Raw genomic sequence first — 13,869 nt, 5'->3', positions numbered from 1 at the left:
TGCTTCGGGCACGTCGTGGCAAGAAAGACCGAAGAAAATGGCGTCGGCTGCATCTTGTATACCCCTGTCACACTGACGTCAGGAAAGAAGCGACAGCAACAGACGCCGGACCAAGACTTTGGAACTCAGGCCGACTGGGGGACCGCCTGACGGCAGGATAACCCAAGTGTAATGACTGCAGCAGTGTAACACGATGATCATCATGTGATCTTGGTTTAAGGGAGCATCCAGTAATTTAGCTTTAACATTATCTGGCAAGTTTTGCCCCTTAAGGCAAGCATGCCTTCTAAGTACAGACCCAGTGACTGCAGCCCTGCAAGATGCTTCTAAAAGAGTCAAAACCACATTGCAAAGTAGGTTTACCAACTTGTTCAGCAGAATGCATTTAATTCTGTAATTCTTTATGTTCAGCACAGTCAGGAATCAACATAATTTTCTGTTTAAGTAGTCCCATAATATGCTGATGATACTTCAACATACGAAACTGGCAGTTTAAGGCTCTAATGGCCAAAGTAGCAGAAGTGTAAACCTTCTTAGCACATCTGTCCAAGGCCCTGGAATCTCTATCAGAAGGGGTAGGGTTCTTGGCAGTAGTAGCCTTAATGCCTTTAGGTCCTTGGGAAATGGTCTCTGGATCCGCAGTAGGATTCTTGAAGAAGAACTTGAGAGTCGGGTATTTTGCAATACCGGTCAGGTTTTTTGGGAGCTGGAGGTAAAGTGTCTGGGGCCAGGCTAGATTCCAAGAAGGCATCATCTACAATGTCCAGAACAGGAGGGATAGCTAAAGGCCTGTGTTGAGGGAGGAGTAAGAATTCCCTAAGCCTCTTTTTGGAGTCAGAGTAATCCTGGCTTTTCCAGAGGAAATGCTCCCTAAGAATGTGCAGGGTTTCACCAAAAGAAAAATCTTCTGGAGGGGAAGCAGAGGGAATGAAATCCTCTCTATCAGAATCCTCATAGGTAGGTAAGGGCAAATCCTGGCAATCAGAAGAAACAAATTTCAGAATCCTGATCAGAAGAATCAGAAGGAAAACCAGTTCTACATCCCTTAGAGGGCGAAGTCAGCCTTCCCCTAAGTAATAAGGTCTTCAGCCATTCTAATCATGTTTTTTTAGGCATATGGGCCTGACCATGCGGTTTGGATGTCTGTTTAATAGGCGTGGATAGAGTTTTAGGCCTCGATGAAGAAGAAGATGGTGTCTGTCTGAAATGCAAGTCTGTAGGCCTGAATACACCTTCAGAAGCCAGTGCCTGCACAGCAGCTCCGGACCCATCCAAGATAGAGACATCTGCAGGTTCCATAGTCGAAGAAGCATCTCGCGGCATACTGGACTCCAAATGGGTCTCAGTAGAGGCCTGCGAATCTGAAGTAGCAGGTATCAGGGGCCGCGAAAGCACCTCACCGAGTACCGGTGAACTGGCGACTAGCTTAACGGAAGCATCATTGGCAGTTTTGGACCTATGCGGTCTCTATCTTTATGTTTTTTCGGAATATTGGTAGTCGGATGGCTTACCGAAGCCACTTCTGGATAGTTAAACTGAGTACCAAAATAATTTGCTGCAAAAATAGACCGATGACAAATAGTTCTGGGGTTGAATAAGGCACAAAACCGACAGCGAGGGACGTCGTGGTCTGGGCCTAAAGCAAGGAATGCAGTACAAATGAAAATCTTTATGAGGTATTTGCTTTCCACAGGTAAGACAATTGTTACCTTTACCGACATCTGTTAAAGAGCAAGAAAAAGGTTCCCCAACAGGGTTCTTATCTTATTTGAAAACTTCGGTTCTGAAATTCGAAAATGAAAATTTCAGGAGTCAGCCGACCAGCACTTGCAAACTGCTTCTGCTTTGGGTTCCACGCGGCAAGAAAAACTGATGTAATGGCATCGGCTGCATGTTTTACACTCCTGACGACCTGACGTCATGAAAAAGACAGCATCCGACGCAGGAATCCATGACTCTCGTATTCAGGCTGACTGAGGGCTACCTGCAGGCAGATAACCCAAATGTAATGACTGCAACAGTGAAACACGAAGAACATACTATAAATAGAAGTTATGTCCTTACCATAACGTTCCATGTGGAGTGTTCATCTCGCCTTTGTTCTTACACATGGGTTCGGAGCCGATCCTCGGCTCTGTGCCGGCCTCTTGCAAGCTCTGCATCGAGAAGAAGCTCGAGACAATCTAATACCCACAATCCCCCTCTGCCTTTACCTCAGATCTAGTTTGCAAGCAAACCAATCTCCAGAGAGAGCACATTCATGCTTACATCACATATGTCCAGAAATAAGAATTTATACATAACTATATATATATAGTAAGACAAATAGACATATATATATATATATATATATATATATGTCAACTATGTACACAATATTTGTAGCAGCAGCAGCAGGATGATCCTGGCCAGGCATCAAAAGAACGTTCTTCTTAGGGCGGGAGGGTGGGAATGTAAGAACAAAGGCGAGATGAACACTCCACATGGAACGTTATGGTAAGGACATAACTTCTATATGTGATAGTGTTCAATCTCGCCGTTTGTTCTTACACATGGGTAGCGGCCCTAGCTCCTTGTTCCTGAGGAACTCACGGAAGGACGTTCTTGAGCACAGTGGAACCAAAGGTTGCCCTGTCCCTAGAAGCCTTGTCTACCTTATAATGAGAAATGAATGTATGTGGCTTAGACCAAGTAGCAGCCGCACAAATAGCGTCCAGTGGTAGGCGGGCTGCATGAGCCAAAGATGTAGACACTGACCTTGTGGAATGTCCTTTGGGTTTGTGCAAAGAGTTTGATTTGAAGAATCGTAGACATAGATTATACAATCTGTTAACCACTTAGAAAGAGTTCTTTTGGTAACTGCTAGTCCTTTCCTGCTATCAGCAAAAGCCACAAAGAGTTGATCAGTTTTTCTGTGATCTTTTGTTCTATCCAAGTAAAATCTTAGTTGTCTGTGAACATCTAATTTATGCAACATGTACTCCATTTTGTTGGAGTGATTTTTGAAGAAAGTGGGTAATTCAATGGACTGATTAATATTGTTAATAGAACACACTTTAGGGAGGAAGGATGAATTGGTTCAAGAGAAACTCTGTCACAGTGAAAGATCAAATAAGGGTGCTTGATGGAGAGAGCCTGAAGTTCAGATACTCCTAGCGGAAGTAATGGCTACCAAAAATAGAGTCTTCCAGGACAAAAATTTTAATGGGCAAGAAGAGGCAGGTTCAAAGGGGCAACATTAATTTAGATAACAAGTTTAGACTCCAAGGTGACGTTGGAGATCTGACTGGTGTTCTAATATGGAAAACCCTTTTAAAAGGCTTTACAAAGTCTGTGAGCCATAACAGGAGCTCCACATTCTTCCACATGGAAATTTGAAATGATGCCAATTGAACTCTTAGTGTAGCAGGAGAAGCACCCTGATGGAATAAGTCCGTTAAAAACTAATATTTTATTCAAAGGAGCTGTAAAAGGATCCACTTGGTGTGTATTTGCCCAGAATACAAATCGCTTCCATTTACCAGAATATGTTTTCGTAGTGGAAGCTTTATGAGAAGCCACCAATATATCCTGAACTGCTGGCGACAAAAGTTCAGACCTGGCTAAGTTGGGAATTGGAACAGCCAAGCTGCTAGATGGAGGGACAGGAGCGCGGGATGGGGAGCCCCTGACGAGTGAGTCAATAGATCTGGCTCTGGGTCCAGAATCCAGGGTCCCCGAATGCAGTGAGTCTTCAGGAAGGGAAACCAAATTTGACGAGGCCAGAATGGGGCAATGAGGATTATTGTCCTGTGTAGGTTTCTGGCTTTCTGGAGAAACTTTGGTATCAGAGGAAATGGAGGAAATGCGACAGGAGTCCCGGGGCCAATCATGAACCAGTGCTCCCTGGGGACTTCCCTGGAGGGGTAATAGGGCAAAGTAGCTCCTGCATTTGGCGTTCATTGGAGACGCAAACAGGTCGCAGGAAGGCTGGCCCCACGCGAAAAATCCTTTTCGCTACTGATTGTTTTAGGGACCACTCGTGCGGTAACAGAATTGCTCTGCTCAGCCTGTCGGCTATGACGGTGGATGGCCCCGGGATGTGCGGTGCTAGAAAGCGACCCGTGGACTCCACCCACTGCCAGATTCTCATGGCCTCTCTGCATAGCTGATAGGATTTGGTTCCCCCTTGCTTGTTTATGTACCAGACTACAGACATGTTGTCCGTCTGAACTGCAATAGTTCCCAGAGGAAGAAGGGGAGCAAAGTGTTGCAACGCTAGAAACACTTCCCTCAACTCTAGAACATTGATGTGCAGATTGTACTCCAAATTGGTCCACTCGCCTTGGACTGTCTGTCCCTGAAATATGCCCCCCCCACCCTATCAGGGAAGCGTCCGTGGTCACCGTGACTGTAGGTGTGGGTAGCACAAATAGTCTCCCCTTGGAAAGGTTGCACGTTTGAAGCCATCAGTTTAGATCTGTCTTGCATGTTTTCGTTATAAGAATCTCGTGTGTTAGAGGTAGTTGTTGAAACTACCATTGTGCAAACAGTAGCCATTGAAGGACTCTCATGTGCAGCCTTCCCAAGGGTATTGCAATAAGGGAGGCTGACATGAGTCCCAAAACCTTCAGTACCAGTTTTGCCAGAGATTTCCTTGACAAAAGTAGAAGACGTATGTGAGTCTGAAGTGATAGTATCCTTTCCGGGGGAAGTCTTAGAATTAACTGACGTGTGTTTAATTCTGCTCCTATGAACAAAATATTTTGTGATGGCTGAAGCAAGGATTTTCCGAAATTCACGGAAATTCCTAGATGAACACACAGTTGAAGAGTAAAGTCTCTGGCCTGTAATAGTTGACGCTGGGTGGTGGCAGAAAGGAGCCAGTCGTCCAGATACGGAAACACCTGGAATCCTTGGCGTCTCAAGTGAGACGCTACCACTGCCATGCATTTGGTGAAGACCCTGGGGGCTGAGGTCAGACCAAAGGGCAGGGCTTGAAATTGAAAGTGACTGGCTCCCAGCCGAAGCTAAATGATCTCTGGATGCCCTGGCCATTTTGATGTGGTAGTATGCATCCTCTAGATCTATTGAGCACATCCAGTCGTCCTTCTGCAAGAATGGAAGGATCGATTGAAGCGTGACCATTCGGAACTTTTCTTTCCTGACGAAGGTATTGAGGTAGCTCAGGTCCAGGATGGGCCTCCAGTCCCCTGTTTTCTTTGGAACTAAAAAGAACCTTGAGTAAGTCCCGAATCCTTGCTGGTCCGCTGGGACTGGTTGGATGACTTTTCTAGCAGCTTTGAAATCTCTATAGCTGCTGGCTCTCGCAGATGGGGCGGTACATCTGGGAGTCTTTTCTTTGGAATGGGATGGGATAGAAAGGGTATGTTGTAACCTCTGGTAACCACGCTTTTTACCCACTTGTCTGTAGTTATATTTTGCCAGGCCTGAGGGTATAAAGCTAAGCGACCCCCGACTGCCTCCAGAGCAGGACAGTCGGGCCTCCTCTCAGGAGTGCTGGAAAGGTTTACCAGGGAGTGTATCCCTGTCACCTTGATGTTGCGGACCCCTCTGCCGCCTGCGGCGTCTTCCACCTCTGCCCCTCCTCTGCCTCTAGAGGGCATCTCCCAGTGTGCCTGAGAAAGCTCCTTGGGGTTTTGAAACCACATTTTCCCACCACGTTGCCCTTTGGGTACGGTCTGGTTGGGGTGGAAAACGGACTCGACAGCAGACAGAGTCTTTCCCTCCTGTTCACACCGGGTAAGGGTCTCCTTTACTTTGGGGCCAAAGAGAGTGGCACCGTCAAATGGGGCGTTAGTAAAGGAAGACTTGAAGGCTTCCGCCAAAGGAACATAAGCGCATCCAGGATTGTCTCTAAGAGCAATCGCTGAAGCTGCTGCCCTACTCGAACCTTCGGCTGCGTAGGAAATCAGCCTCATGGACGAGTTCACAATGGCTGTAAGGGTATTAAGTTGTGCTGTCACTTTCTCCGAGACAGCAACATCTGTAGTACCCTGGAGGGTATCTCCCAACTCTTTGACTAGATCCCTCTGTAGACGTGTAAAATGGGTCAAATAGTTCAGGGATCGCATGGAAAAAGCCGCTGAACTAAAAATGCACTTCCCATACCTATCCATCGTCCTAGAATCTTTATTAGGGGGATGGACAGATGAGGAAGACTCTGACATCTCCTTTTTTGTGGCCGCTGCCACCACCATAGCGTCCACTGGAACTCCTTTTGTCAGGTAGGACTTGTCCTGAGGTGCCGTAATGTATTTATTTGGTTTCCTTGGGACTGGTTCCACTGTTTCAGGAGCCTCCACGCCCTTGAGCAATTAGTTCCATTAATTCATCGAAGGGCGGAGTGACCCAGGAGGAGGAAGGGCGAGCACCAAATGCCTTCAGCAAAACTGACTTATCCTCAGAAGGGGGAAGGGACTGCCACTCACCTCTCTGTTTCAGGATCTCCAAAATGTCCGAAAAGAGACATCTTCTGAAGGTGACTTAGGGACCCTTCTGACTCATCTAAGTCAGTATCAGATGTCAAGGATTCTTGTGGAGAATCCAAGTGTCTCCTCTTACACAATCTTTTCCTAGGGACTTCTTCGTGGGAGCATCCAAGAAGCCTCCGAGGAAGAGGGGCACCTCCAGGGGTGGCTGAGACACTGGTGCCCTACGCTTGGATGTGGCCGTGGGCGCAGAGGAGGATAACGGCCCTTTATGGGGAGGAGAGGTTGCTTCCACTGATGTGGTTGTCTGGGTAGACAACACCTTCATCATTAGGTCGAACCCCCGGTCCCGAGAAGAATCTCCCGGTTCGAGGAAATGGGAAGAATCCCGACACAGGCCCGAAGGCATCGACCCGAGGACGGAGCCGAATCGATCCGCCGAGGCCCGAGGGGAGAGTCAGAACCACGTCGGTTCGACTCTCGGCCCCGGAACCAAGGACAGACCGTCGGCTCCGAGACTCCGGTATTGGGTCCGACGGAGTCGAGGTGAGAGGAACAGACCGAGAAAAGGACGGTTCTGGACCCGAGGGCTCCACAATCAGTAGATCAGCCTCTTCCGGCTCCAAAGACTGAATAGGTCTCGGAGGAGGAATGGATGGAGACACCGGGAGGCCTTCAAGTTTCGACACCAACTGGGTGGAAACCGAAATAAGTTTGGACAGGGCCGAATGCTCCAATAACTTCTGCACCACGCGATCCACATCGACATCAGAGTTTGGAAGAAGAACGGGTCGAAGGAACCGAAGACGCAGCCGACCTCAATAAGGTCGAAGGAGGGAGCTCCATCACCGGTTCCAAGACTCGAGGCTCAGGAACCGATACCAGTTGAACACTCGGCCCCGAAGTCTGTGGAACCGGTGATCTAACCTTTGCTGAAGAGCTCGGAGCCGATGACTTGGGCTCTGACGTCTTCGATTCCTTAGAGGATTTTGATGCCTGGTCAGAAGCATCCAGAGCCTCCTGAAAAGAAGGTTTTAATAAACCTCTGTCCATTAGTTTCCTGCGCCTATCTGTCATGACCCTCCCACTAAAAGAGTGACAGATGGAGCAGTCCTCTTGCAAGTGGAGAGGGCCAAGGCAGTAGACGCAGGAACTATGGTTGTCAGTCACTGACATTTTCTGGCCACACTGACAATGCTTAAAACCTGATTTCACCTTATCAGACATTATAGTAGTAAAAGACAAGTCCAGTAATGCAGTCAAATCCGAGAAAAAATTGTCAAATCCGGTATAACAGTCAATCCTATCAAATTTAAGAAGGGTTGTAGGCCCCGAAAAATTCTAACCGATAAAACAGCTTAACGGTACCGAGAATTTATCCAGTCAACAACACAATCACACAGTATATCAGTGAAATATCAAATAGTAATAAGAAATCCAATAAAATATAACAATAAAGTTATATCTTAGCTTTAGACGCTCGAGCTAGCTCCCAACGATGCGAACGCAGCAGCGGCAAACTAGATCTGAGGTAAAGGCAGAGGGGGATTGTGGGTATTAGATTGTCTCGAGCTTCTTCTCGATGCAGAGCTTGCAAGAGGCCGGCACGGAGCCGAGGATCGGCTCCGAACCCATGTGTAAGAACAAACGGCGAGATTGAACACTATCACATCTTATTTTAGAGAAGTAAAGCTCATTAATACGTAGATGTACAAGTCCAGTCTTTCATACTTCAAAATTAAAGAGAAAGTATTAACTGACTATGGCTGAAAAGTCAAACATTATTATATTTTGCCGTACACTTTACTGAACAGCAGCATGATCAGGCCTAGACTTCTTGACTTCTACTTAGAAGTCGGATGTTCCTTGGGGCGAGAGGATTCCGTCACAGCACTCTCAGTCGACAATTTAAAACATTTGTTCTCGAGGTCAATACATTTACAAGTTTACCATTCATCAAACACAAAAATGCCAACACTGCAGTAATAAACAAGTATATGAGTGAAATAAACCAACCAATAATGAAACAGAAGCAACAAAATAAGTTAACTTTCTGCTTTATGTAAGAAATGGCTTCACTGCCCAAGCAGCTCAACTTCTATATTCCCATTTGCAGTGAATATCTTTGTGTTAACTGATCTCTAAATAGACTAATATAAAGCTTTAAGCAGTCCCCAGGAATACTGCAAGTTGTGCAGGAACTCAGAATATATGCAAATATTCAAATACATTCACTACTGCAATCATTACTAACTGGAATATCCGGCCCACAAGAAGCCTGACCAGCTGGTCCTACTTCCAGAGCTGTATCTTTCCCCCACAGCAAAAGAAGCCATCTTACTCCCACGTAAAGATGCTAGTGGTATAATAGGGGTACTGACGGATACCAGCTTCATATCTTTCTAGCCTTGGCAAAGCCAATTGCCATTACCTTAGAATTAAAGGCCAACTGGACCAGGACAGAACAGTCCTCAGTGCCACAGGTACCAAATCTCCCTGTTTTGAGAAGTAAGACATGGTTAAAAATGGAGGGGGACCTTGTGGAGAAGATAATTAGGGTAAAACTTGGATTGCATGGAAAGCCACCTCAACCCAGGGTACCAAATAGAACACAGGGGAAGTGGGATGGAACCACGACTGCAACAATGAATATACTCAAACATCTACATTTATGGTAAGTTTCTAACAAGTCTGTACTATGCTCACTATACTATTCATTGTTTGTCATTTGTTCATGGGAAGATTTGCAAAGCAAAACTGCAGGTGTTAGCTGGCAACCTGATAGGATAAGTAAGCCTTGCATGTGGAAACCCAGCCCAATTCATAAAGACAAGACACAGATTACAATACTTTCAAAGCATATGGACTCAGGACCAGGTGTCAGTTTCCAAAACAGCCCAAGTGCTAACTCCACAAAGAAATGCTGTGACAGATGCAATAGCTCTATTAGAATGGGCTTGTGTCATGCCCAGGAACACACTATTAGCACAATAGCAATAAGAAATACTATATGTACAAGCCATATGGAAAGTATTTGCTGACTGGTTTCCACTCCTTTTCCTATGTCAAAGAAAGAAATAACTTGCCTACCTTTCTGAACTACTTTCTACTATGCAAATAAAACCTCAAGCTGTCTATGCACATCCACTGAAAGAAGGGTTTTCTTTCCTGTTTTGCAAGTTATGAAAGAACACGGGTAAATAAATGGCTTTACTGAGGGGCAACTTTGTGACCACATTAAGCATAAAAGGGACTGGTGCAAAGGGGGTACCCTGTCACAATGAAACACTAAAAAGCAATCACTGTAAATCATTGTCTGTAGTTCTGAGACTTTTAGCAGAACTGATACCAACCAGTAACAGCATCTTTCAAGACATTGGCTGCAGGGGTACAGAATCAGCTGGTTCAATGAAGCTAGAGACAGTTTCTCAAACACAGAGAAGGAACTATTTTATTGAAGACTTGGGAGTACAAAAGTCTGGGTGGGGGATCCATGCCCTGGTAGGATGAGGCAGCAGAAGGATGGACCTTTAAAAGAGGTACTAGAAAAGCCAATTTTTGTAAAGGTCTGAAAGGCAATCAAGGACCACTGCTACCTGTGCCTTACTTAGGTCATGCTCTATGCACACGCACCTTAGGGAGAAGATTTCCATTTTACCAATTATTTCCTGGTGTTTGCTTTCCTAGCTTCCCTTACAATTAACACATACTTAGAACACATGCACCTAAGTGAGATTAAAGTGAAATCATCCAAGCTGAAAGTTTCATGGGAGAAGGTCCAGCCACTGCAGCAACACTTTCAAGATTGCCCAAGAGAGTGACCCAGTGTTGTCGTGGCCAAATGGGGATCACAAAAATAACCTCTGGCCTTCCCTCCTTGATTTTTAATAGCACTCTGCAGCTCAATGGTACACTAGCGAAAGCATAAAAAGTCCTATCTGCCCATTTTTGAGGAAATGCATCTATCTTCTAAACTCCTTACTGTCTTGCAGCAGAACTTCCTCAGATGCCTGTTTAGAGATTAAGCAAAATGGTCTATTTCTGGAATACCCTGCACACTACTGTGATATAGGAAGGCATCCTTGGTCAGCATCCATTTTTGAAGGTCTACTTGGTATCTACTCAGTCTACCAACATACTTTTTTGGGAAGGAATGTAGGCTGCTGTCAGACGTATTTACCACGAGTGGTCTCCCACAGTTGGCCAGCCAGTATGCATAAAACATAACAGCAGATCCTGCTCCATGCCTCAGTCTCTCTCTCTTTTTTTTTTTTTTTTAAAACAGCAAACTTAATTTTGACAGATTAAGCTCAGACTTGCAGCTTTTGACCAGTTCATATGCATGGCGCACAAAGTACAGTTTTGTACCTACCATAAATGTAGATGTTCGAGGATCCACATTGCTGCAGTCCTAACCATTGGGTAGTCCGCTGTCCAGTCTTTTCTTGCCCCAGATGTCGAAGAAGCTAAAAAAAGACAAGGCCCAAAAAAAAAACAAAAACCCTGCACCAAAAATATATATATACAATATATACAATTTTACAAGAATATAGCCTAATCCACACCACCACCCCCTAAACAGGGGAAGTGCTGCAGTCCTAACCATTGGGTAGAATCCCAAAGCAGAGGTAAAGGGAGGCTGGCAAATAATGAAAGCAGGAGCTGTCAACATGTCAAGCAAAAAATGCAAAGTTAAAACCAGCCCTAGATTTAGAGAGAGGAAGGTGGCAATGCTTAGAGAAAGTGCACTGAACAAAGAAACAAACAACTGCTGAGACTGCCTGAAATCCTTAGTCCTGCTTAGATGGGATCTGCATAGAAAGTAGGCAAATGAATATTTTTTTTAAAGCCACACTAGAAACCACCTTAGGTTGTAGAGTAAGTTTTTCCAACACAAAATTGAGATCCCAAGCAGGAGTAGGAGCTCTACGGGGGGTCTATATTCTTTGCCCCCTAAGAAACTGCTTGAACAGGGGATGAAAAACAAATGGGTCACAAACAATCATAGTGAGCTGAAATTGCTGCGCATGAATCTATCAAGAGAAACAAGAGCACTGTTGTCCAATAACTCAGTAAGAGATTGAAGAGCCACACAAATTATTGTACTAGGTCTCCTGGCTTCCATAATCACATTTAAAAAAAACTTGAGGAGAGGAGACCTGCCTGCTGTGTTTCAAACAGAATATGCCAGGCTGTTAGAGAGAGAGTGAAGTTTGACATTGAGCAGTGCCTGCATAGAGGATAAGAATGTGTCCCCCCTTTTGTTGATGTGTACCACATGAGTTGTGTTATCTCTTAGAATCAACACCTGCCCTAACTGAACTGCTAACATCTCCTTCATGTTGATATGTAGATGCGTAGTTCTAATGCACACTTGTGTCTTGTATCCACTTCCATTTAGATGAGCTCCCGACTGAAGAGATAATTGATGGAAGTAACTGGAAAGATTCTTTTTGTTGTGAAATAAAACCTGTAACCGTGGTGAATGATATCCAACACCCCTGTCTTGAGTAATTAAAAAACAATTTTCTTTGAAAGAGACAGCCTTCCCCCATCTATCCAAAGCCCTTGCTCTTTATCAGAGGGAACAGGATTTTTAACAACAGAGGCCTTAACACCTTTTTAGGCCCCTGAGAAACAGTTTCCTGTCTGCCCTAGGACTCTCTTAAAAGATACTTATGAGCTGGCACCCTATAGTATATATCACAGGGCATTCAACACAGGAGGTATAGCTAAGGGCCTATGCTGGGGTAAAAACAAGAATTCCCTAAGCCTGGAATCAATCAGAGTAATCTTGGCCCCATTTTAAAATGCTCCCTCATGGAATCAGAATCAGAATACTGAGGAAACTCCTGCAAGTCTCAGCCTAAGACTCAGAAGCCTCTGAACACTGTTCGAGGCTCTAACTACCTTAGGAAGAGCTGGCCTACCTCCCGACCTCTGAGAGGGCACATCCTGTAACAGTACAGTCTCAGCCTGAGACTCCAAAGAACTCCTGGCAAAAACCTCTGGCACACACTGAGTCTCTAACCGACCACGACTGCCGGCCCGGTTTCTGCAACCCTTCTTGCTGCTTTGTTTTGCTGCTTTTTTGGATCGAAGCCCGGAGAGCATCCGACGGCATTTTATAATACAACGCTCCCAAAACAACACACCTGGCACAGTCTAACACAAAGTATGGTAATCCCTATGAGGTATCTGTTTCCCACAAGAAATACAGTTATTCACTTTTTCTGACATCCGTTAAATACTGAGGCAAGTTGATTCGGTCTGAAAACCCGACTTCAGAAAAATTTCAGAACGCCAACCTGCACTCAAAAAAACTTCCTGACATCAGTCTAATGCGCCTTGACCGGCGTCCCAGCCATATACGACTGCAGCAATGTGGAATGAAGAACATCATATTCTCCTTCAACAGCTGACCATTTAACATAAAAAAGAACGTATTAGTATAATTAATTTTTAAATTATGTACTCACCATAACTTGGCATCTGTATTGTCCATTCTCATTCTGATTCACGTATGGGTCAATGACCCGATTCTCAGATCCGACTCAGTCACCTCCTACAGAGTTCCACTTCCAGACTAGAGCTCCTCCTTTACCAACAATCCCTTGTACTAAGCACAGCTTCCTCAGATCGAGTTTGCTGCCCATTAGAAAAAAGAAGAAAAAAAAGGAGAAAAAAGTGAAAAACCCAGAGGCTCAACCAGGAAAAAAGGTTCCTATCAAAGCTTCATAGATCCTCCAGAAAAGGAAAACAGATGGGAGGGGAGGTGAATCAGAATGAGAATGGACAATACATATGCCAAGTTATGCTAAGTACACAACTTAAAAATCTGATGTTATTGTTCTCATTCTGATTCACGTATAGGTCACAGTCTCCAGCTACATTCTCTCTTGGGTGGCATCAAGGAAGGCTATGCCAGAAAACAGTCGAGCCAAAGGAAGCCCTGCTTCTGCAGACAATGTCCAATTTGTCATGGGTCACAAATGTATGGGATTTTGACCAAGTGGCTGCTGCACACATCAGCAATTGAAACTCTAGATGAAAAGGCAGAAAATGTGGCTACAGACCTAGTTGAATGGGCTTTAGGTGGGGCAACTAGCTTCAAACTGTTTTTATCATTTAATAAAGAAATACAAATTTGTAATCCACTTTGTGAGAGTTACCTATCTTACTGCATTGTTCCAAGCGATTAGGCGAAAAGGACACAAAAAGCTGCTCTGATTTCCTGAATTGTCTAGTCCTGTGAAGATAGAAATGCAACTGTCCATGTATGTCTAGTAAATGCAAAATGTACTCCCACTTTAATGGAGAAATTGGGAAATTAGGTACGGCTATAAGGCCCTGCAGCACTGCAGTGGCAAAGCCTGCCCCGGACTTAGAGTAAAGAGGCAAATGGTAATGCTTTGTCAGTACCAACCTTTAGAATGTC

At 44.9% G+C, this 13,869-nt stretch overlaps 1 protein-coding gene across 1 annotated transcript in view; it reads right to left on the bottom strand.

The window, feature by feature from the left end:
* Positions 1-13,869, bottom strand: part of DDX42 (DEAD-box helicase 42) — a 991,771-nt gene that overhangs the window by 452,475 nt on the left and 525,427 nt on the right. The gene's annotated exons all lie outside the window — the stretch shown is intronic.

Source organism: Protopterus annectens, chromosome 13.part0 (assembly GCF_019279795.1).
Source record: "Protopterus annectens isolate FY-2018-M chromosome 13.part0, PAN1.0, whole genome shotgun sequence".
Classification (NCBI taxonomy): Eukaryota; Metazoa; Chordata; order Ceratodontiformes; family Protopteridae; genus Protopterus; species Protopterus annectens.
Note: the sequence above shows the minus strand (reverse complement) of the source record. Positions and strands in the feature narration are given on the sequence as shown.